This window comes from Urocitellus parryii, chromosome 7 (genome assembly GCF_045843805.1).
Source record: "Urocitellus parryii isolate mUroPar1 chromosome 7, mUroPar1.hap1, whole genome shotgun sequence".
Taxonomy (NCBI): Eukaryota; Metazoa; Chordata; class Mammalia; order Rodentia; family Sciuridae; genus Urocitellus; species Urocitellus parryii.
Window position 1 is genome coordinate 88,147,341 of NC_135537.1, and position 22,755 is coordinate 88,170,095.

The following is a 22,755-nucleotide window of genomic DNA, read 5'->3' on the forward strand; positions in this document are numbered from 1 at the left end:
AAGGAACCAACCGAGGAATGCTGCTGCTGACTGAAATCCACACTTGCAGACTCACTAGTTTTTCTGTGTTTCAGGATACATTATATTTAGTCATTCTATCTCCATGGCTACTCCTATCCTGTGACATGTCTCAGACTTTTCTTGTCTTTTTTTTTTTAATTGACCTTGATAGTTTCAAAGAGTACTAGTCAGATGTCCTTCAAATTGGGTTTGTTTATATTTTCCTTGTGGTTACACTGGGGTTATTGATTTTGGAGAAAAAGACCATGGTGATGTTGCATTTGATTCTTAAAAATTCTAAAAATAATCCTCCCATTCAAAATCAAATGTATATTTAAAAAAAAATCTGTGATTTCCAGTCTAGCACATAAGCAGCTTGAAAACTGTCACTCCACTTTTATGGCAAGAAAGTAACTGAACAACTGAAATTCAACAGCTCTTCTTGAACTATTAAAAAACTGAGATCAGAGGGAAAACTGCTGCACCCAAAGTGGGGAGACAGAGAGGAAAACACAGAGATTCACAGCAGACACCACGCTGGAATTAGCAATGGGAAGGACAGTACTCCTCATATTATCTAAGAAGATGACTCTCGGTTGTTTGGTGCATGCGTTTGGTGCATGCCTGCAATCTCAGCGACTAAGGAGGCAACTTAGTGAGACCCTGTCTCAAAATAAAAAATTAAAAGGACTTGGATGTGCTCAGTGATAAAATGCCCCTGAGTTTAATCCCTAGCATAAAAAGAAAGTCTCTAGGGAACCTTAAAGGCAACAGGGAAGACAACACAGCTTAACTTCTAGCCAGATAAAGGTTACACCAAAGCCTAACTATCTCAGTTCCATTTACACAGTCCATCAGGTCTGGCCAGCAACAAAATTGACAAGGCATATTAAAAGACAAAACACAGCTTGAGGAGGCAGAGCAAGCACTGGAAATGGGCAGAGATTTCAGCATTATCAAACCAGGATAGTTTTTAAAATTGTTATCAATGTGCTAAGGATTCTAACAGAAAAAGGAGACAATTTTCAAGAACAAATAGGTCAAATAAGCAGAAAGAAGCAAAAAGAAATGCTAGAAATAAAAAACCCACTCGGTGACAGAAACCAAGAATGTCTTTTAGTAGACTGTATACGGCCAGGGAAAGAATCAGTGAGCTCCAGGACACACTAAGAGGAAAACTGAAATGTAAAAAGAAAAGAAAAAAGTGTGAGTTTTCAAAAATTCAAGACCAACACCAAACCACAGATCCTGGAATCTCAGAGAATACCAGGCAGGACAGATAGAAAAACCTACACCTAGGCATATCACAAAGAAAATGCAGAAAATCAAAGACAAAGAAAATTTTGAAAAATGCTACAAAATAGAAATAGCTATAAAAAGAGCTTACTTCCGGAAGAACAAGGATAAGTACATCAGATTTCTCCTTAGAAACCACACAAGCAAGAGTGTGCAGTACAACATTTAAAGGGTTGAAAGAGAAAAACTACCAGCTAGAATGCTCTACTTCATGAAACTATCCTTCAAAAGTGAAGGATAAAGACTTTCTTACACAAAAATGGAGGGAATATGTCACTGGTAAACGTGCACTGTTCTTCAGAGAGAAGGAAGATAATATAGGCCAGAAACTTAGACTCAAAGAGTGTTAAGTAAAATATTTGATGTTTCTTATTCTAAATTATCTAACAAAAACCCATTTGTTCAAAACAATAGCGTCCACCTAGTGGTGGCATACCAGTGGATAAGTGACACCAACGGCAACAATGAAAGAAGAGGTGGGCAGGAGGGAAGGAATGACACCCCTGCTGCATGGTGTGGGCCCTGCTGTGAGGGGGTGAGGTGCTATCGGAAAGTGGACTTGGACTGGCTCTGAGTGTATATATACTGCACACTCTGCAAGAATCCACTTGCAAATGTGACAAAGATAATATTATTGATATGCTGAGAGAGGAGACGCAACAGAATATGAAATAACTCAAAGCCAAAGAAGGCAGAGAGTGGGGAAAAAAAACAACACAAAGAACAAGTGTAATGACTAGAAAACTAACAAATGAGACATGAGTCCAGCTATATCAATAATCACTCAGAACACCAATGATCTTCACCCACCAATGAAAACACACATATTGAAAGTATAACGAGGGCTGGGGATGTGGCTCAAGCGGTAGCGCGCTCACCTGGCATGCGTGCGGCCCGGGTTCGATCCTCAGCACCACATACCAACAAAGATGTTGTGTCAGCCGAAAACTAAAAAATAAATAAAAAAAAGAAAGTATAACGACAAATGCAGATTAACAGTTAATAAGATATAGGATGCTAACAGTTATCTCAAGAAAACAGAAATAGCTGTATTAATTCCATACAGCAGATTTCAGAGCAAGGAAAATTAACAGGCATAAAAGGGGGCATTACAGAATGAAAAAGGTGTTAATTCTCCAACAGGACATGCTGTGTATACATCTCATGAAAGAATGTGAAAATATATGAGGCATGCATTGATAGAAATGCAAGTAAAATGAGTGACTTCACTATTACACTTGGAGATTCCTATATCCTTCCATCAGAAATGGACCATTAAGGGGCTCAGGATGTGGCTCAACTGGTAGAGGGCTCGCCTGGCATGCGTGAGGCACTGGGTTCAATCCTCAGCACCACATAAAAATAAAAAAATAAATATATTGTGTCCACCTAAAACTAAAAAATAAACATTTAAAAAAAAAAAAAAAAGAAATGGACCATTAAACAGAAAACCAGCAAATTGGATCTGAATGACATTTACAGAATATATGATATTCTCACACTGACTTGGAACATTCACCAAGACAGACCACATTCTGTGCTGTAATATACACCCTCACAAATTTACAAGAATAGAAATCGTATAATGTCTGCTCTCAGACCAGAGTGGAATTAAACTGGGGATCCATTAACGCAGACAGCTGGAAAGCCCCTACATCTTGGGAGATTAAACACACTTCTGAATAACACATGGATTGAAGAAGTCTCATAAAGGACTTAGAAAAGAAAAAAGAGTATATAACTAAAAATAACACATTTTAAAAAAGAATTGTTTACAAAAAAGTAGGAATAAAAATTACAAAAAGAAAAGATATAAAATTAATGATTTAAGGTTCCACCTTAGGAACTTAAGAAAAAAGAACTAATTAAATGTAAACAAAAGAAAATATTATGAAAGAAATCAATAGAGAAAAATAAGAAAACCCCAAAAGTTGTGTTTTTGAGAAGATTAATAAAATTGATAAACATCAAGTCAGGTAAGCTAAGAAAAAAAAAAAGACACAAATAATGAGAAATGAAAGGCTCATGGATGCTAAAGACATAATAAGAGAGTATTCAGAACATAATGTTCACAAATGAGAAAAAAACCTAGATGAAATGAACCAATTCCTTGAAAGACAAAATCTATCAAAGCTCATAAAGAGAACTAGATAAGTGGAATAGTTCTTCATCTATTAAGGAAATTGCATTAATAACTAATAACCTTCTAAAGCCGAAAGCACCAGGTTCAGATGCACTCACTGACAGATTCTATCAAATCTGTAAGGAAGAAATTATAGAAATTCTCTATAATCTCTACCAGAAAATAGTGGTAGAGTATACTTCCTAATTCATTCTATGAGATCAGCATTTCCAGGTTACCAAAACCAGATGGAGATATTATAAGAAACACTACAGACAAATACTTCTCATGAATGTAAAAATCTTGACAAAACATTAGCAAGTAAAATCCAACAATGTATACAGTAAGTTATATACCACGACTGTCTTAGTCTGATTTCTGCTGCTATAACAGAATACTATGAACTGGATAAATTATAAAGAAAAGAGATTTATTTGGCTCATAGTTCCAAAAGCTGACAAGTCCAACATTGAGGGGCTAGAACTGGGGAGGATCTTCATGGTCCATCCTAAGATGGTGGGAGCATCACATGGTGAGGGTGAGGCAGGAGATGGCCTGCCAGAACCCCCATTACAACTAACCCACCCAGCAACAATGGCCTCAGTTCAATCCTAAGGGTATGCCTTCATGGCTTAATCAACTCTTAAAGATCCCCCCTCTTAAACTGTGACAATGGCAATTAAATTTAAACATGACATCTGAAGGGGACATTCAAACCATAGCAATGATCCAAGAAACACAAGGATAGTTCAACATCTGAAAATCAGTTAACATGACCTATCATACCAACAGGCTAAGAATAATCACATGATCATATTAACATATGCAGGAAAAACATTTGATAAAATCCAACATCCGTTCATAACAATTCTGAGCAAACTAGCAACAGAGAAACTTCAACTTGATAAAGAACATGTACAAAACCTATAGCCAGCATCAGACCTGATGGTGATACACTACATAGATGCAGCCCCAAGGTCAGGAATGAGGTGAGGATGTTCAGTAAGTGGTGCCAAGCATTCAGACATGCACAAGTGACAATGAACCTAGACACACACCTTATACCTTGCACAAAGGTTAACTCAAAATGGAGCATAGACCGATATGGAAAAAATAAAACTATAAAACTTCTAGAAAATAATACAGAAGACTATTTAAGTTTCCACTGGTGCAATGAGTTTTTCGATGTAACACCAAAAGCATGACCTGTAGGGGAAAAAAAACCTGATAAACTGGACTTCATTAATATTAAAACTTCTGTGCTTTAAAAGACACAATTTAAAAAAAAAAATAGAAAGACAAGCCAGACTGGGAGAAAATCTTTGCAAAACAAGTATCTAATAAAGAACTGCTATCTAAACTATTTGAGAAATTCTTGATATTTAACAATATGACAATTAAAAAATGGGCAAAAGATCTGAACACATAGCTCATTAAAAGTATGCAGACAGCAAGTAAACACATGAAAAAATGTTCACTGTCACTGTTGAACATCACTGTTGTCACCCTGAAATAGTGAGACACTATTGCACACCTACCAGAAGGGTAAAAACAACAGCAAAAGCTGCGAGGGTGTAGCAGAGAGTTCTTGCTCACTGCTGATAAAGACACAGATGGTATGGCCACACTAGCAGAGCTTGGCACTTTCTCATATAAGCAAACACTCAGCCCTCTGTATATGAGGATCCAAATCTATAAACTTTTTTTTTTTTAAAGAGAGAGAATTTTTTTTAATATTTATTTTTTTAGTTTTTGGCAGACACAACATCTTTGTTTATATGTGGTGCCGAGGATTGAACCCGGGCCGCAGGCGTGCCAGGCGAGCGCGCTACCGCTTGAGCCACATCCCCAGCCCCCAAATCTATAAACTTAACCAACTATAGATTGAATATGTACAAATATTTTTAAATCATTATTCCTTAAATAATAGAGCATATCAACTACTTACTCTGTGCAAAGTATTGTATGTAACCTCAAAATTATTTAAAGTATATGTTAAGTTATATGCATGGCTACCCATTTTATATGAGAAACTTGAGCATCATGGACTTTGGCACCCACTGAGTTCCTAGAGCTAGCCTGTGCAGACCTGAGGGATGAGTGTATATTCATGCCTCGTAATCCAGCAATCACAGTCCTTGGTATTTACTTGAATGGGTTAAAAATACGTCCATAGAAAAACCTGCATACAATGTTTAAAGCAACTTTATTCATAATTGCCAAAAGTTGGAAGCAACGAGGTGGCCTTTAGTAGGTAAATGAGCTGGGTGGTACAGGGCCATCCAGACGGTGGGGACTATTCAGTGATTCAAAAAAAGCTAGCAAGCCATGAAAAGGCAGAGAGGAGCCTTAAATTCTGTTGCTAAGTGACAGGAAATGGCCTGATGGGCTACAAACTGTAATTTCAAACACATGACATTCTAGAAAAGGCCAACTGTGGAATAAAGGGCCCAGTCAGTGTCTGCCAGGGCTTCTGGGGTGCAGAGGAAGGGGAGAAGGGGAAAGCACAGGAGACTCAAGGCAGGCCAGTTATTCTGAAGTGCCCTGCAGCGAGGAGATCTGCCAAGCGTTCCAAACCCCAGAACGCACAGTACAGGGAACCTTGAAGGAAATCATGGACTTTGGCCACATACCGGTACTGGCTGATCACTGTCACAATCAGCAGGTACACTTATTCAAGATGCTAACAGAGGATCTGGGTGAGGGGCAGGGAGGTGGGCATGGGGAACTCTGATGGCCCCTCAATTGTTCTGAAGGCCTATGGTGGCTCTATGTGTGAAAAGCCTTGCTCTCGAGTTATCCACACCCACCCACTTTCCCACTCCCACTAAGCCAACCATTTTAGTTTTGAGTATTCTTCAAGAGTTTTCCAGAAATATTATCAAATAATTATATAATACTATCCCTCTTCTTAAGAAACATGTAACACACACTGTCCATACAGAATTAGTTTCCTCATTCTGCCAGGTGTGGTGGTGCATGTTGTAATCCCAGCTACTTAGGAGGCTGAGACAGGGGGATCACAAGTTTGACACTGGATTGAGCAATGTAGGGAGACATTGTCTCAAGATAAAATAAAAAAGGCCAAAGATGTAGCTCAGTAGTAGAGTCCTTGCATAGGATGTGTGAGGTCCTGGGTTCAAGCACCATTACTAAAAAAAATAACCAAGTTTCCATTTGGATGATAAAAACTTATAATAAGATGGTGGTGACAGTTGCACATGTGCTTGTTATCAACGTCCTTAGTGCCTCAGTATATTGAAAAGTGGTCAGAATGGCAAAAAAAAAAAAATCCTCATTTTGTTATCAATGCCTGTTTTTGACTATAAAATCTGCAAGAAATTCTTAAATAGTCTAACTGCATTTTTAAAATTTTGCAGTTCTGGAGATCAAACCTGCAGCCTTACACATGCCAGGTTAGTGCTCTGCTGCTGAGCTGCCCCAGCCTAAGCACATGCATTTTTACTTTGATAGAGATCTCTGAGTTAAATGTGTTACAGTCCAACAGCACTCATGGTCCTATAGCCATGGATTAACAAGATTTCTCAATACTGTAGCTGTAACTCTTTACTGGGGCTCGGGGACAGGAGGAGAATCTCATATACACATGAATCACCATCAACATTCCATGGATGAACAAGAATTCAAAGCTATATCACCCATAAAGTTCTTACCCAATTGAAATTCAGCCTTGGGCTTGATGGCCGGAAGTTTACACTGCCACTCAAAAGTATTTGGATAGGAACTCACTGGTTTAGGAAGCCCAGATAGAAGTTTGAGAATCAACTTATCATCCCATGGATTCTCAATAGTGAAGTCTTAAAGTAATAGGAATAAGAAAAAAAAAACATGAGTTCAGTATTCAAAAATTTTACTTAATAAATTTTAGATAAAGCAAGTGGAGACATTCATTCATTAATTAAGCTTTCAAAAGTCTCATCCTTTATAGAGCATTGATTCAAGTAATAGAGAATTGTTTCCAAAAGCCAGAACTAGGAGTTGTGCAGTTGACCATCTGCCATTTTGGATTTGAAAGTTTAAATCAACATTCAGGGTGACAAAGGGATATCAGCTGCATCTCACTCCACTCACCTAAAATGCTAGGTCCTGCCTTTAGCAGTTATGGCTGCACATTTAAGGCACAGATGGGGTTGGTTAGTGACCTCAAATGTGCTCAGACAGATACACAGTCTTTAACTGCTTTCCCACTTACACCCACAAAACACAATTTGCACATAAGTTGTACTTTGGTCCAAGATAGAAAACAATTTCTAAAGGGAAAACGAAGGTTTCTCTCCAACTTAGAATAATAACGTATTCTTATTAGTGGCAATTATGAAAGGACTGCTAGGGTAGAACCTAGCCTTGTCCCCTAGCCACTCCATCTCTGGTCCATATTCTCTACCAGTAGGTGAGACTGTCTGGGTGACAAGGGGTGGGAGGAGGGATCTCTTTAATCTTGACCCTCTGTTGACTTTTCTATAAAGTGGGGAAAACAGCATTAGATTAAATGCCTGACACACAGTAGGCCCTTGAATTCCAATTCCCTCTTCCAACAGTACTTAACTTGAAATCTAAAATTAAAATGGATCGATTTGCCCTTCAAGTACATTCCTGCTGGACTGCACTTCAGTACAGTGAGAAGTGTCTGACTGTAGGTTCTACTTAGTGGCACACCGGTCCCCCTCTGAGTTCTTCCACAGAACAGCTCTTCCTATGCTGTGGTCCTAATGGCATGACTAAGCCTGAGCCTCTGGGCACACCTGGAGCACTGACATCCCCATGGGGACCCATCTGCATCCGGTCTTCTTGGGGCCTGGCACTGGCATCGGACGGGTCCTCCACAATGGCTCGGTCAGTGTCTGTGAGTTTACAAGCTTCAAGGCCCCGTACAGCTTCCTGGGTGAGTGCAGCACCCGGGGCAGGCCAGCTGAAATGGTGCAAGGATGCCAAAGAGAGGTCTCTGGGGCATGTGCCTTCTGGGTTCTTCTCTTGAATTGAACTGGATGTGGAGAAAATTATAGAGACAATAAAAACACCCTATTATTAGAAGCCTAATGGACTTGATCACACAAAAGTTCTGCAACAGAGTTTCCTTTTCATTCTAGGAATATCACTTCAAAATTGCTGCACAGTCTGACTTGATTAAATCATTTTCTTACACAACTATAGGCAGATACAAAGCTAGTCCAATATTAATAGAAATAAAAATCAAAGACATGATGATATACTAGATAAATTGGGGTGGTGATACGCTTGGTATTATTTAGCAGGGAATGTCGGGAGAAAGGGTATCTCAGCAGCACTGCTATGATCTAACTTCTTTCTAAAAATGACTTCTTTTATAACATTCAGACAACAAAAAATGTCAACCACAATCTAACAAAATCCTACACATTTCCATACATATGGGTGTGTGTATATACATGCATACACAGCTGATTCCCATTCATAGGTTTCAGATTTGTGAATGCACCTATGTGTTAAAATTTACTTAAACATCCAGATCAACATTCATATAATTTTCAGTCATTTGCAGACTTTAGAGAAATGAAAAATCTGGGTGCGTGTTCCCAGGCCAGGTGGAGAAAGTTGAAGCCTACAGCTTATGCTCCTCACTGCCCTGCTTGGAGTCTAATGCCATGGTTTTTGCATTTCTGTGCTTTTTGTTGGGATTTCAGGTGTTTTGCTGAAGTGTGTCTATTGTTCCTAAGCATAGAAGGCTCTGAGATACCTTACAGAGAAAACAGGTAAGCCTCATCCAGGCACAAGTGCAATGTAAGTCATGAGTAATATGTGTTAAATAAGGTGACTTTAAACAAACATGGCAACAGAGGCCCACAGGATAAGCATGTATTTCCCCTGGACGAGTGTCCAGTATACACTACAAGGAACAATGAGATTCAATCATGTATATCTCTACACCCACATTTAACCCTTACATCTATACATATATAATCACAAATAAATATGTCCCTTTCTCAACTGCGACAATTTCTTAGTGTTCCCTAGTTTCCCAAGACCATGATAGTTCAAATAGTACCGGCCACTATTTGGCTTCTCAAATAGACACTAGGGGAACCTTACCTGTACATTGAAAAATTGTTTCCATACCTTATACTACCGATACTAGTAACATGGGTATCCAAATTACTGTCAATGAATAAATGATTAACAAAATCTTTCTCTCTTGTCCATAAGAATCTGAGTCTGTTAACTGCTAGCTCTTTTCCCCTAAAATCTTACTCTGTCACCATTGGTTATGGTTAAAAATAACCCTTACTGGTTAACTGTATCTGGAGTAGAATTACAAATATCTGCTAGGAACCCATAGTTTCAGTTATTCATTTTTCAGAAAAAAATGAATTAGCATAAGCATGTAGAAAATGGTTAACTCACCAATAATAAAATAATGCAAATTCAATAAATTTTGGTTTTTAATTGAAATTGTGCCCAGTGGGTTTTCTCATGGGCACCCTGGGACCTGATGGAGGTGTTGCATAAGGCTCTTAAGCGAGGCTCCTGCACTTGGTTCATGTGAGCCTTGCTTCCTTGCAACTGAACTGTCACACGGGGACAAAGACAACAGTTCCTTGGGTAGGATGCACCCAGCCAGCAACTGGGATTTCTGCCCTATGTACTTCTAAGTTAATCTTACATCAAGGATGGCTTATGGCATTCTTGTGAGTCAAAGGTCTAGCTGGGCTTAGCCACTACTGATGGCTCTTGTTATCAAAAACTTCATTCAACTGTGACCCAAATAAACAAATGATTGGATAAAAGATGTGAACAGAAATTACTTAAGAAAAAAAATAAATGAACATAAACATATAGAAAGTGATTAACATCAATAATAAAATTAATGCAAATTCAATATATTTTTGCTTTTTAATTGAACTTGTGCCTTGTGGGTTTCTAATAAGAGGCAGTGAGAAGAAGGGGTCAGCACTCAGACAAATACAGGTTCACACTCCAATTCTGTAAATTTGCAGCCTTATGACTTTAAGTCAATAATTTATCTGAGACCCAATTTCCTTATCTATAATGGAAAAAGAAAGAATAGTCCCCACAACTCAGTTATTATAAGGACTAACTGAAAGACAGAGTCCAGGAAAAGCGTAAGTACTGTGTCTAGAATAAAATAGTTACCCAGAAGATGGCAGCCTTGGTTAGGATCTCTGAGGTTTACAGCCTGCGCAGACATGGTGGGGTTTACAGTGCCAAATCTGCCTTTACTGCTTATTCCTTAGGAGGCTTAAGTACCCTCTCTTCTCTTAAAAGGAAGTCATCAATTTTCTCAATTTTACTGGGTATGAAAAGCAATTCTGTGTTTGCTCAGTTCTGCAACAGTCTTCACATGGCAGGGTCTCTTTTTGGTAAAAGGCTTTCCAGTTCTAATCTCCAAATGAGTACAAGTCAATTGCAGACTCGGTCACCCTAGCTGCTTCTCTCACTGTCCTGATACCAAGAAGGGGGCTCATTACTAGGCTTAGAGGACCTTCTGACTAAAAGCTGCCAATTGATATGCACTTTATGAGTTGTTTAGGATGGGATTAGGCATTCTCTTACATCTGGAAAAGGAAAGCTCAAGTGGAAATGCAGAGAAGGGCACAACTGCAAGTTACCTGAACTTTCTGTCTCTCAAGGGCTCCAACACATTCTCAATACAAGAACTCAATGGCACATGGGTGCACTGCGTTGCTATCATGTTTTCTGAAATACACAAAAAACGAGAGACACAAACATTACATGCATGTATATGCACGCGCATACCATTTGACATGGTTACAATTCTAGAATTCCTTTATATGATGACTTTCATTATAATTTCAAAATAGTGTTCCATGGCAAAGTGCGATAAGATGCGGAAAATCAAGATCACTCAACCCTCTCTTACAGGGGAGCACTTCAGTTTTGACATCTGATCTATAATGATCCTTCAAGAACAAAGAGTCCAGAGAGCAGCAGGTCCACTCCAGACAGGATGACCACACAGGTGGTCACTGGCATGGGTGACAGGTCACAGCCAGGTTCAGGAGATTAGTGAAGTGAAATTCCTTGGCAGTTATTTCATTTTTGCTTTTAAGAAGTACCAGCAGTGACAGAGTTTGGCTGGTAAATTGGTAGTCACTGAAATGGTACCGAAGTCCCAGATCTCATAGTATGTATACTGTAGGTTGATAATAAAAAACTAATAATTATCTGTGCTCAATGTAATGCCACATACCAGGGTTCAATTCAGAGATATATATCTCTTTTATACAGGGTGCTATATTTGGGATGCAGTAGAAATAAAAGACTATTTGTGAGTTTTGTCATTATTCCCTTGAAGCAAAACACTAAAAAACAAAATTATTTTATGTGTAATGTATCCTTGGCTGCATGTCGGAAATAATAAAAATTTATAGAAATGTATCAAGGACCAAAATTGGCTATTTTTTTATTCATTAAATTAAAAACCATGTTTAGTATTTTTAGCATTCAAATAATTATCTGTAGTGCTCCCCTCTTGACTTTTGAAAAACATAATCATACTCCTGTACAAGTGGTTTGGACTTTGTATATTTGCCTTTATATGCTTTTATAAGTTTCCCCCACTTCTACCTATGATCTGTTATTAAATTTTCAAAATATGTGGACTTTATGAAGTTAGTATGCCAAAGAAAAAAACAATTAATGGATTCCAAGCCCCTTTATGGTTTTCAAACGTCCCCCTTAGAATTTTCAAGAACACTATAATACTAATGAACCGACTAATACTAATGTTTGTAGAAGACAGACACTGAAAAAGTATGTCGCATACCTTTATCTTCCAAACTGTTCACTGTGTCTGCTGGAAGCTTGTGGAAGGGGGTAGCTGCAAGCTGGGCAGCAGAGGTGAAGTCCCCTGTGCTCTTAGGACTGGGTGCCAGGGTTCTGTTGCAGCGAATACCCCAGACGGTTGAATCATCCAAAAACTCTTCAGAATGAGGCACTTCCTACAACAAAGGAGGAGCTGAAAAATAATTGCAATCTTCTTGTTTTGTCTGTGAAATTTAAGACATTAAGACTTCAAGCTGGGTGCAGTGGTACAGAATGTATCCCTGCCATTCAGGAGGCTGAAGTGAGAGGATCACGTGAAGTTTGAGACCAGTCTGAGCACCACAGCAAGATTTTGTCCCCAAAAAACATTTTACCCCTCATCTTTAATACATCTCAGTGGAACTACAACACAAGGGTCACATTTTTTATTTTAATTCTACATTTTTCTTTAAATTAAAAAAAAAAATTCCAGGTTTATAGAAAGATTACAAAGGTAGCAAAGTCTCATATAACCTTCATTAAGCTTCCACTAATGTCAATTTCTTCTAGATCCTGGCACATTTCAAAAAGTTAAACACCACTTGTAGCTATCAGTCCTTATCCGGATTTCACAAGTCCCCTCCAATATCCCTTGGCTGTCCCAGATCCAGTCCAGGATGGCATGTGTGTGCCACTGTCCTGTTGACTTTGTCTCCTCTAGTTTATGACCATCTATCAGTCATTCCTACTCTTTCCTTGCACTGAAATTTGTGAACACTAGTCAGGAACTGTGCAGAATGTCCCCCTAATTTGGGCTCGTTTTCTCACACGTAGACTAGAATTATAGGTTTTGGGGAAAACTTGAGGTAAAGGACCTTCTCATTATACAGTGGGGGATGCATGCTAGCTAGCCACAAGGCTTGTTCCTGGTGAGGTTAAACCCAATCACTGAGAAGGCATCTGTGAGGTTTCCTCACGGGAAACCATTTTTCCCATTCTCTATTTGTTAGAGAATGGGAAAAATGTCTTACCCAAACTCAAGGGAGGTAAATTAAACTCCACCTTCTAGGATGTCATTAAAGCATTTGTGGACAAATGTTAAACCACCGCAGAATCAACAGTGGTGAGATATTTGGAGGCTCCAGAAGTACCTGTTTCTTCCTGAAGTTTTACTCACCAATGTCTGTTCCTTAGTGGATCTTGCCTATAGCATTTATTTTATTGGGACTCTAATGATGCCTTCCACATCACTTGGAATTCTTCTCTAAGGAAGAATCATCCTTTGCTCCCTTTTATTTATATCAATTTCTGTTTTATTTCTTGGGTTATAATTCAAGATTACTTTATTCTACTTATTGTTCAAATTTTTCTAGGTTTAGCCATTGGCTCATTCAGGTTGGCATCTATATTCTTTTGATATGCCACATCTTTCTTGGTTTTCTTATAGGAAAAAACAAAACCCAAAATTCTTCCTTAATTTTCTAGCACAATATGCTCCAGACTTATCTTGTATTTTTCTTGCCCCAGCCCCTAGAATCAGGCACTTCTCCAAGAACAGAATTACGGGTCAAGTTTTTTAGAGTCTGTAGGGAAAGACAAATTGCTGAGTCAGGTCCATAGCTCATGACCCCCTTTGGTTGCCCTTACAATGCCACCCATGTTTTTTTTTTTAAATTTGTTTAGATACGCATGACAGTAGACCGTATTTTGACATATTATACATACATGGTATACAACGTAGGATTCCATTCCTGTGGTTGTTCATGATGTGGAGTTATACTGGTTGTGTATTCATATATGAACATAGAAAAGTTATGTCAGATTCATTCTGTTGTCTTCCCTATTTCCATCCCTTCCCTTCATTCCTTTGTCTAATCCAATGAACTTCTGTTTGCCCCCCACTTTTATTGTGTATTAGCAATCCACATATCAGAGAGAATATTTGACCTTGGTTTTTTGGGCTCGGCTTATTTCACTTAACATGATAGTTTCCAGTTCCATCCATTTACCAGCAAATGCCATAATTTCATTCTTCTTTATACCTGAGTAATGTTCCATTGTGTAAATATACCACATTTTCTTTATCCATTCACCTGTTGAAGGGCACTTAGGTTGGTTCCATAGCCTAGCTATTGTGAACTGATGTGGCTGTGTCACTGTAGTACTGTTTTTAAGTCCTTTGGGTATAAACTAAGGAATGGGATAACTGGGCCAAATGGTAGTTTAATTCAAAGTTTTCTAAGGGATCTCCACATTGCTTTCCAGAGTGGTTGCACCAATTTGCAGTCCCTTAAGGAATGCATGTAGACCTTTTCCCTCACATCCTTGTCAACATTTATTGTTACTTGTATTCTTGATAATTGCTATTCTGACTAAAGTGAGATGGAATCTCAGTGTAGTTTTAATTTGCATTTCTCTAATTGCTACAGATGTTGAGCGTTTTTCCATATATGATTTGACCTTTCGTATTTCTTCTTCAGTGAAGTGCCTGTTGTGTTCCTTTAACTATTTACTGATTGGGTTATTTCATTTTTTGGTGTTATGTTTTTTGGGTTTTCTTTGCATATGCTGGAGAAATGCTCTACCTGAGTGGCAGGTGAAGAAGATTTTCTCTCATTCTGTAGGGGAGAGAATTCTCCCTCTCTCCATGTTTTCAATTGTTTCCTTTGCTAAACTTCTTAGCTTGGCACCATCTCATTTATTGATTCTTGATTTTGCTTCATGCATTTTAGTTGGTTCCTAAGTGAACATGATGAAGAGTTGGGCCTACATTTTCTTCTAGTAGATATGAGTTCAATTTCATTCTGCTATAGATGGATTTCCAGTTTTCCCAGCACCATTTGTTAAGAGGCTATCTTTTCTTCAATGTATGCTTATGGTGCCTTTATCTAGTATGAGATAACTGTACTTATGTGGGTTTGGTTCTCACACATAATTTTTATATCTTCTGCACTGTCTTCATAAAATCCACCATCTCTTCCAATGGAGGCGAAACTGGCAGATTGCTTCTTCAGACGATACAAGATAAAGTACTGGCTTATGTTTAGCATCAGGATATATGGAAAATGCATTGTGGGTTTGGTAAAAGTAATAGTTCACCAAAATGTACCTTTAAAGTGATGGCACTATGTCTGAAATTTACTTCATTATTTGTGAAAATTTTAAGCTCAATAGATCATCAGAGGGATTAGGGAGCCAGGCAATAGTTCATCCAAACAACCCCCCAAGGGACTACAAATAGGAGCCAGGGCTCGGTGTCTTAGTGAGGTGCTTGGTGAGCCAGTGGCTCTCAATGGTGCCTCACTGCCATGGGGTCAGGCAGGGGCTGGGGATCGAGCACACTGTGGGGTACACTTAGGGCCAGGGTGGAAGTCAATGAGGACGGACACAAAGGCCACCGTAGTGGAATGCGGTGGGCTACTGGGCAGTGAAGGGTGCCTGCTGAGTTGTGCTGAGGATGGTCCATCTCAGCTGGATTCAGATTTGCTGGGTTTCTCACTGATATTCCACTGTAGGCCTCACTTCCTCCATCTAGGAAAAACAAATATCCCCAGGTGGCTTGTTCTTACTAGAGGGAAGGCTCTTGATCATATCAAATACATTTTTATTTCCTATACAAATTAGATATCTGGCACATCACAGGTATTCAAATAGTTGTCAAATAATATTCTAGCAATATTAGAACAATAACAAGTATTCTAACAAGTAGAATAACAATTTTCTACTTCGCACAATATATTGTGGTTTTATATACATCACACCATTTGAGTGGCATAATCACTTGGCAGATCTGTTTCAGATGAAGTAGAGATTGGCTTACGTTTGGTTTTGAAGGAAGTCTGCTGCTAGAGCGTTCTCCAAAGGTCCTGGCTCCTGTGGGCTTGTTTTTAGGCTGTGGTAACCTAAGGAAAAGATTTATGAAATTAAAAACAGTAAAATATGGTGATGAAATAAATGCTACTACTTGATCTAATGTTAGAAAGATTCTCCCCTCATTTATTAAAGGGTTTCTTACTATTGCACTTCCAGAAAAAGTGAATTGACTATGTAAATATAAGTTGACTAACAGTTACCAAAGAGAGGGTAGAAAATGCAATTTTTGTTAGTTTTTAAATTGTTACCTTTTTTTTAGGAACAAAAGAACAATTAGGAGCATGGCCAATAAAATACCTTGGATGCCTTGAAACTCCTTAGCTCTTTTCCCAGTGCCTGGCTGAGATAAGGAACTTCTCTCTGCATGCTGGTCATGCTTTCTCCATTCTGCCTGGGTGTGAATTTCCTCCATACCAAGACACTTGTAATTCACCCAGATATCTCTTTTTCCATAGTTTAAACTATTAACTACTCTCTAGTATCATGTGCCTCTGCCTTAAAACATTCTCTCTGCAGCGTTACCCAGTGTAAGCCGCCTCCTTTCCCACTTATCAATCCTGCAAATGTAAACAGCACAGTACGGACACCTGCACTGATTCCTCTACATTCTGAAACAATTTCAAACCAGAGAATCCTGTTCTTTGACAAATTCTAATGCTTTCCTTTTTCTACTGTGCTTTCACTTGGAGCTCTGCCCTCCTGGAACTCATGCACAGCACTGTGGCTCTGCAGAACACTGACAACAAGCTCCCAGCTGTTGGTGGAAAGGCTTATCAGTGCAGAGCTGGGCCAGAACCAGACCGTCCTGGCACACAGTCCAAATTCCCTCCCTGCTGCCTCACCATCTTGAGTCCTGCAGGCACCTCCAGACATCCTGTGGCACTATGACATGCGTCCCCCCAGTGATATATTAACTTGATGTTTCTTTACCCATAATTTTCTTTGTTTCCATCTTCAAAAATAGGAAAAGCAGATGTCAAAGCAACAACTTTATTGACTCCCCAAGCCCCAGAAGAATTTGCAAGAGAATAAAAAAGAGAATAAAAAATGTATTTCATGACTGTTCTAGGAAAAACATGACCCTTTACACTAAAACTTCAACTACAAATGAAGTGGGAGGTAGAGGGGAGAAGCTTATAGAAAAGAACTGGCATCAGTTTTTAAATACTAGGTGGTAAGGCAAGTCACTTTGTAGTGGGATGAAGTGATTTAACTATAATCACTGGGCAGCCTCAGGTCCCAAATTACTGCCACACATCAAGAACACAGCTCATCATTTTCCTATGACACTTCTATTATCACCTGACTCATTCAATAAAAGCTCTCAGTGGTTTCAGTTTTCATTTGCTTTAAGAAAAATCTCTTCTCCCAACTCCAAATGGATCCTACTGATCTTTATTACAATCTCTGGCTCCCAGCATGAATCCCCTGGCCCTAGGTAAGAGGGCTAGTTGCTGGCCTCCAACCACAACCTGCCCACTTTTCTACCAAGAAGGCCTCAAATCACTCCTGGACTACTCAGCTCTTCCTGATGTACCTCCCCATGGGGATTTTATCCTCCTTTAGATATCACTGTTATAGCAACCCAACCCACCTAACCCAACCCAACAAACAGCAAACCCCAACTCTACCACATGCATGGAAACCTTGTCCAACTCTGCCACACTTCTATTTCATGCACTTTCTGTGATGACCAAGGCAGGGCCACATCTTAGGTAATCCCTGACAATGCCTGGGCTCTGCCCACAGTACAATGCACCAATTAGCTTTCAAATAAATTATTACTTTGAAACTGGGCTTCAAATGCATCTTCATTTTGGTCTAGAGATGGCCATTCATCTTTGTCATCAGAAACATCAGGAAGTGTAGGAGCCTGGAACATATTCATGATGAAACCTAAAAACCAGAAAGAATATCCATCAACAGATTGCAAAAGAGTTTAAATTTTTTATAGTTTAAGGTGCTACACATTCAAACAAAAGGGTTTACCCAGTGCTTCCTTGGTGTGCACCGTGGGCGAGGGCTGAACTCTGGAAGATGTTGCCTGAACCATTCCCAGTGATGTGTTTGGAGTCACATGGAAAGAACTTGCGCTGGCCACCTTGTGCGTTTCATACACTGGCAAAGGAACAGGACCAAGAGCAGGATCATCAGGTCATTTAAAACATGTTAGAAGGCACACAACTGCAATAACTTACTACAATTAGGCCAGGTTACCGTGGTAACCATAATTGTCAATAATCATCACTCCAGACCCACATACTTATCTTTGTAAGAATACATGAAGTAGGTGAGGCAAGAATCATAGTTTCACACAAAATAAAGCTAAGGCTCAAAGACACTGGGTGTTTGGCCTGAGATCAAACCAATTAGAGTTTTGTCACAGGTAGCATCCTGAGCTCCACCATGTCTCAAGTACTGTCTGCTTGTGGTCGGAGTATAACCCCCACCCCCCCACTGTCAGTCCTAGACCACTTTCCATCCCACTCAGCTTGAGCCAGTGGTGTACAAGGCCCTCACAGCCTGGGCCCTGCTTGCTCAGGTTTCAGTGTATTCCTCTTTGCCCTGCTCGCCCTGAAGCTCTGGCCTCTTTACTGTGCTTAGAACACCAGGGATAGTCCTACCTGGGGGCTCTGCATCTGCAGTTCCTCTGCTTGAAAACTGGTTCTCCGAGGTGGCTGCATGAGTAGCTCCCTCCCTATTCCTCTATGCAGGCATCACCCTCACCAGCATCTTCCCTGTTCACCTTCTCTGAAATCTAACCCCTTACTTCAATATTAGCCCTTTCATTCCTGGAGGGATTTTCATTATTTTGTCAAGATTCCATCTCTAACGATGTAGAATGGTTGGTGCCCAGCATCTAGCAAGCACACACCAAGACTCAGTTGAATAGAATGAGTCTCCAGCTGTTTCAGAGGACCCACCCTCATTAATAGTCAATGGAAAGAATGCCACAGCCACCTGCAGGGGGAAGTGGACACCCACACTGTCCCAGGTAATTTAATAAACTATGCACACACTTCCACTGTGGTGCCAGACAGGAGAACAGTATTCATAGTTAAACTTTGAATCACCTTTCTTACTCGACCCAACTAACATGACTCATTTTAGATTAATGTACTGAGAAAGTTAATAGAAAAACTTGCATAAATTAATCTTTCAAGGAACTCTGAACTGATAAGATATTTACAATTAATACCATTGTTTTCAATAGTCTGGGGCTGAAATAACCCCTGGATTCTAATAAGAGGATTCCTAACACTTAGGTTTAGTAAGGTCAGAAGGCTTCCTGTCCCATAGCCCCAATACAGCCCAAGGAGTGTGCCCCAGCAGGCCAGGATGAAGAGACCCCCATGAAGCTCACCTTCTTTGGTCTCTGTTCCACTCTGTGGCTGGAATCCATGAGCAATCTGACTCATACATCTGGAAGAGAAAACCCTGAGACACACAAGAATCAACATGTCTTACAAGAGAGTTTCTCATTAACTCTCAAGAAATAATAGTAAAAGAAGCTGGTCAACAATCACAGCCTATTGCTGAAACACAGATGGAGCTGCTTAGATCCACGGTGTAAATAAATTAAATGTTTTTTTCTCTTCAGTTCTTTTTGAGGAAAACACTCTTACAGATAAAGGCCAGGCATGGAACACTAGTATGTCGTGTCACTTCTGTGTCTCGGCACCACAACAACCAGCCCTCCTTGTGGCAGGACAGGACAATGGCTTCCTAATTCCAATGGGCTCATTTGCTGTACAGCATAAGGGGCTGACTGGGCACTGATGCCCAACAAGGTGGAGGCACCAATGTGCTTCACCTGAGGGAATACCTTTCTGATGAGCCCACAGCCACAGGCTAACATCCATATTTTAAAACAATAGCTACCAACAAAGATAATAAAGCTATGCAAACTACTTGCATTAAAGCTGTGGTTAAGTACACTAGGGGCAGGGGCCTCGCCTCATACTGCCCAGGATTCCCTTAAGGAATGGCATTAAAATGTGAAGTAAAAAGCACAAAGCACTTTTAATTAAACAATATCGTATCAAATCACAAGTTGCAAGACAGTCAAAGTGACTGAAGATAAAAACAAACACAACAAGTGATGTGACGTTAATTCTAATATCTGAAACCCAGAAAACTCTCAAAATTGGGGAAAAAACTTTCACAATAGTGTGGAGGTGGCTTGTGACATGGAGTCACAAACATCGATCCCATACTGCTACGTGGGAAGACAAAAGGAGTACGAGGGCATGCCAGCCACTGCCTGGAGTAATGTCCCCTGCAGGCCTTGGCCACAGCCAGGAGGCAAAAGGCAATTCCAACTATAGGTGTTTATTCTTCAAATACAGAGCGACTTGCGTTTCAGGAAATTTTAATTTATAATTCAGAAGAAAAGTATGAAGACAAACAAATCTAAAATCTAGAAGAGGGATAGATACCTCTAAAGAGGTATAAAATATACATGTTTGAAAGTTTTGGGCTCAATGTTTTGATAATTTTTTTCAACAACATATTCATGTAAATCATTTTAGCTGGGTATGGTGGCACACACCTGTAATCCAAGCTACTCAAGAGGCTGAGCCAAGAGAAGCCCAAGTTTGAGGCCAGCCTCAGCAGCTTAGTACATACTCTCAGGAACAACAAAACCAAAAAAGAGATGAGGATGTTGCTCAGCGATAAAGCACCCTCAGGTTCAATTTCCAGTACTGCAAGAAAAACATTTTTTAATAGAGATACGCCATCTCTTACATAATGCTCTTGATACTGCAGGTCATAAAAAAGAAGCTGACAGATGCCATTTACACCACTCTCATCTCCAGGACTGGCTTTGACTTACCTGGACTCTGTCACTGGCTGGGCTGTCAAAAGAGTAGGAGGAGCTATGCTCTGGCACACTGCTGGGGACACCAAAGCAGGAGGAACAGCATCTGCCGCAGGAGGAACAACAGGAGGCACCTCTCTGGGCTTCTCGCCCAAGTTCTTTGGGGTTTGCTGATTGAGTGATGGAAGACATTGAGCACCAAGTTCCCACTGAGCACCTGTGCCTAGCCCCACACATGCTGAATCCACCTTTCATGCCAGACAAACAAAGGAACAAAAATAAACCACAAAGACCAGAATGTTATTATCAGGTATTAGAGCTTTCAAAGCATGTGACCCTTATCCTTCCAGGTGCTTTAAAAAACCTGGAAATTTTCAACAGTGACGAAAAAAGACCACTCTAAAACATAACGAATGCTTTGTTGCTTCCAACCCCGGCTCTGACTGCCATTCACACATCTAACCATTGGAAAATAACCAGCCTCTGCAGTCATATCAGTATTTAAGAAGTGTCTTGTTTCTCTTTATTAAACTGAGGAAAAAAAACCAATAAATCAATGTTACCAAACGCTCACAATGGTGTTCTCTTAAACTACCCTTGATAGGCAGCGTCGTCTTCCTGAATAGGACATGTGTATATGAACTGCCTCAGAAACAGGGTTCATGGTGGGAAGGATTAGACTAAAGGTCTTTTTCTACTCACAAGTACATAGATTAGAACTAATGTTACCAACTTAAAAGACAGAAGGGTTAATTCCTGGCCCGAAAAGTATCCTTACAAATTGTTAGGAAAAACATCAAATGTCTAGAATATTGTTTTAAACAATAACACTAGTTATCAAAGAATATCACTTAAAACGACCTACATCATTTCCTTACCTACTAAATTAGTACAGATCAAAAATAATTGTACACCCCAACTGGAGGAGGAGCCCAGCCTCCCGCCTGCATGGTAGGCAGACCATGCGACCCGGAGAGGGGGCCCAGCTGCCCACCAGAGAGGTAGACAGACCACCCCAACTGGAGGAGGGGCCCAGCCGCCTGCCCATGAGGTCACCTGACCGAGCTCTGGACAAACATAGGTCTCCCCAACACCCCCCACCTCATCAAACACCTTATGAGAAAAACTGATGGAACTCATCTCGGAAACTCCCACCAACCCTTAAAACCCATCAACCGGTGGGCGTGGCTACCAGTTTAGTTCTTCAGCGGATCAAGCACCTGGTTTACATCTCAGAGAATAAGAGTGGAGAGGCCACAGGTGGAAGCTCAAGTCCTCTCATACTGACTACCACCACCACCCTGAACCCAGAGACTCAAGCTAGGAATAGACAATGCCACCAACTGGAAGAAAAGAAAACAGAGTTCTGAGAGACATTTTTTTTCTTTCTTTTTTTATCTTCTCTCTCTCTTTTCATCCATTCATCCAGTCTCCTCTACCCTTCCCCCTCTGGTCCTTGAAACCTCAACATATGTGAAACCAAGAATTGTGCATGAAAAAGGTCTTTAACAACTGAGTCACCAGAATAATTTAATATAGAGGAATTCCATATGCCCCACCTCCCTCCCCCCTTTTATTACTTTTTTCTCTTATTTTCTTTTTCCCGCCCTCTTTTTACTCTTTCTTTCCTTGTTATTTGTTTTTCTCCTTCTTACTCCCTCTATCCCAACAGACACAACATAATCTATGGGACACAATGAAAGCAGTTCTAAGAGGAAAATTCATTGCTAGGAGTTCATTCCTTAAAAAAAGAAAAAAACAACAAATAAATGATCTCGCACTTCACTCAAAACCCTAGAAAAAGAAGAGCAAAACAACAGCAAAAGTAGTAGAAGGCAAGAAATAATTAAAATCAGGGCTG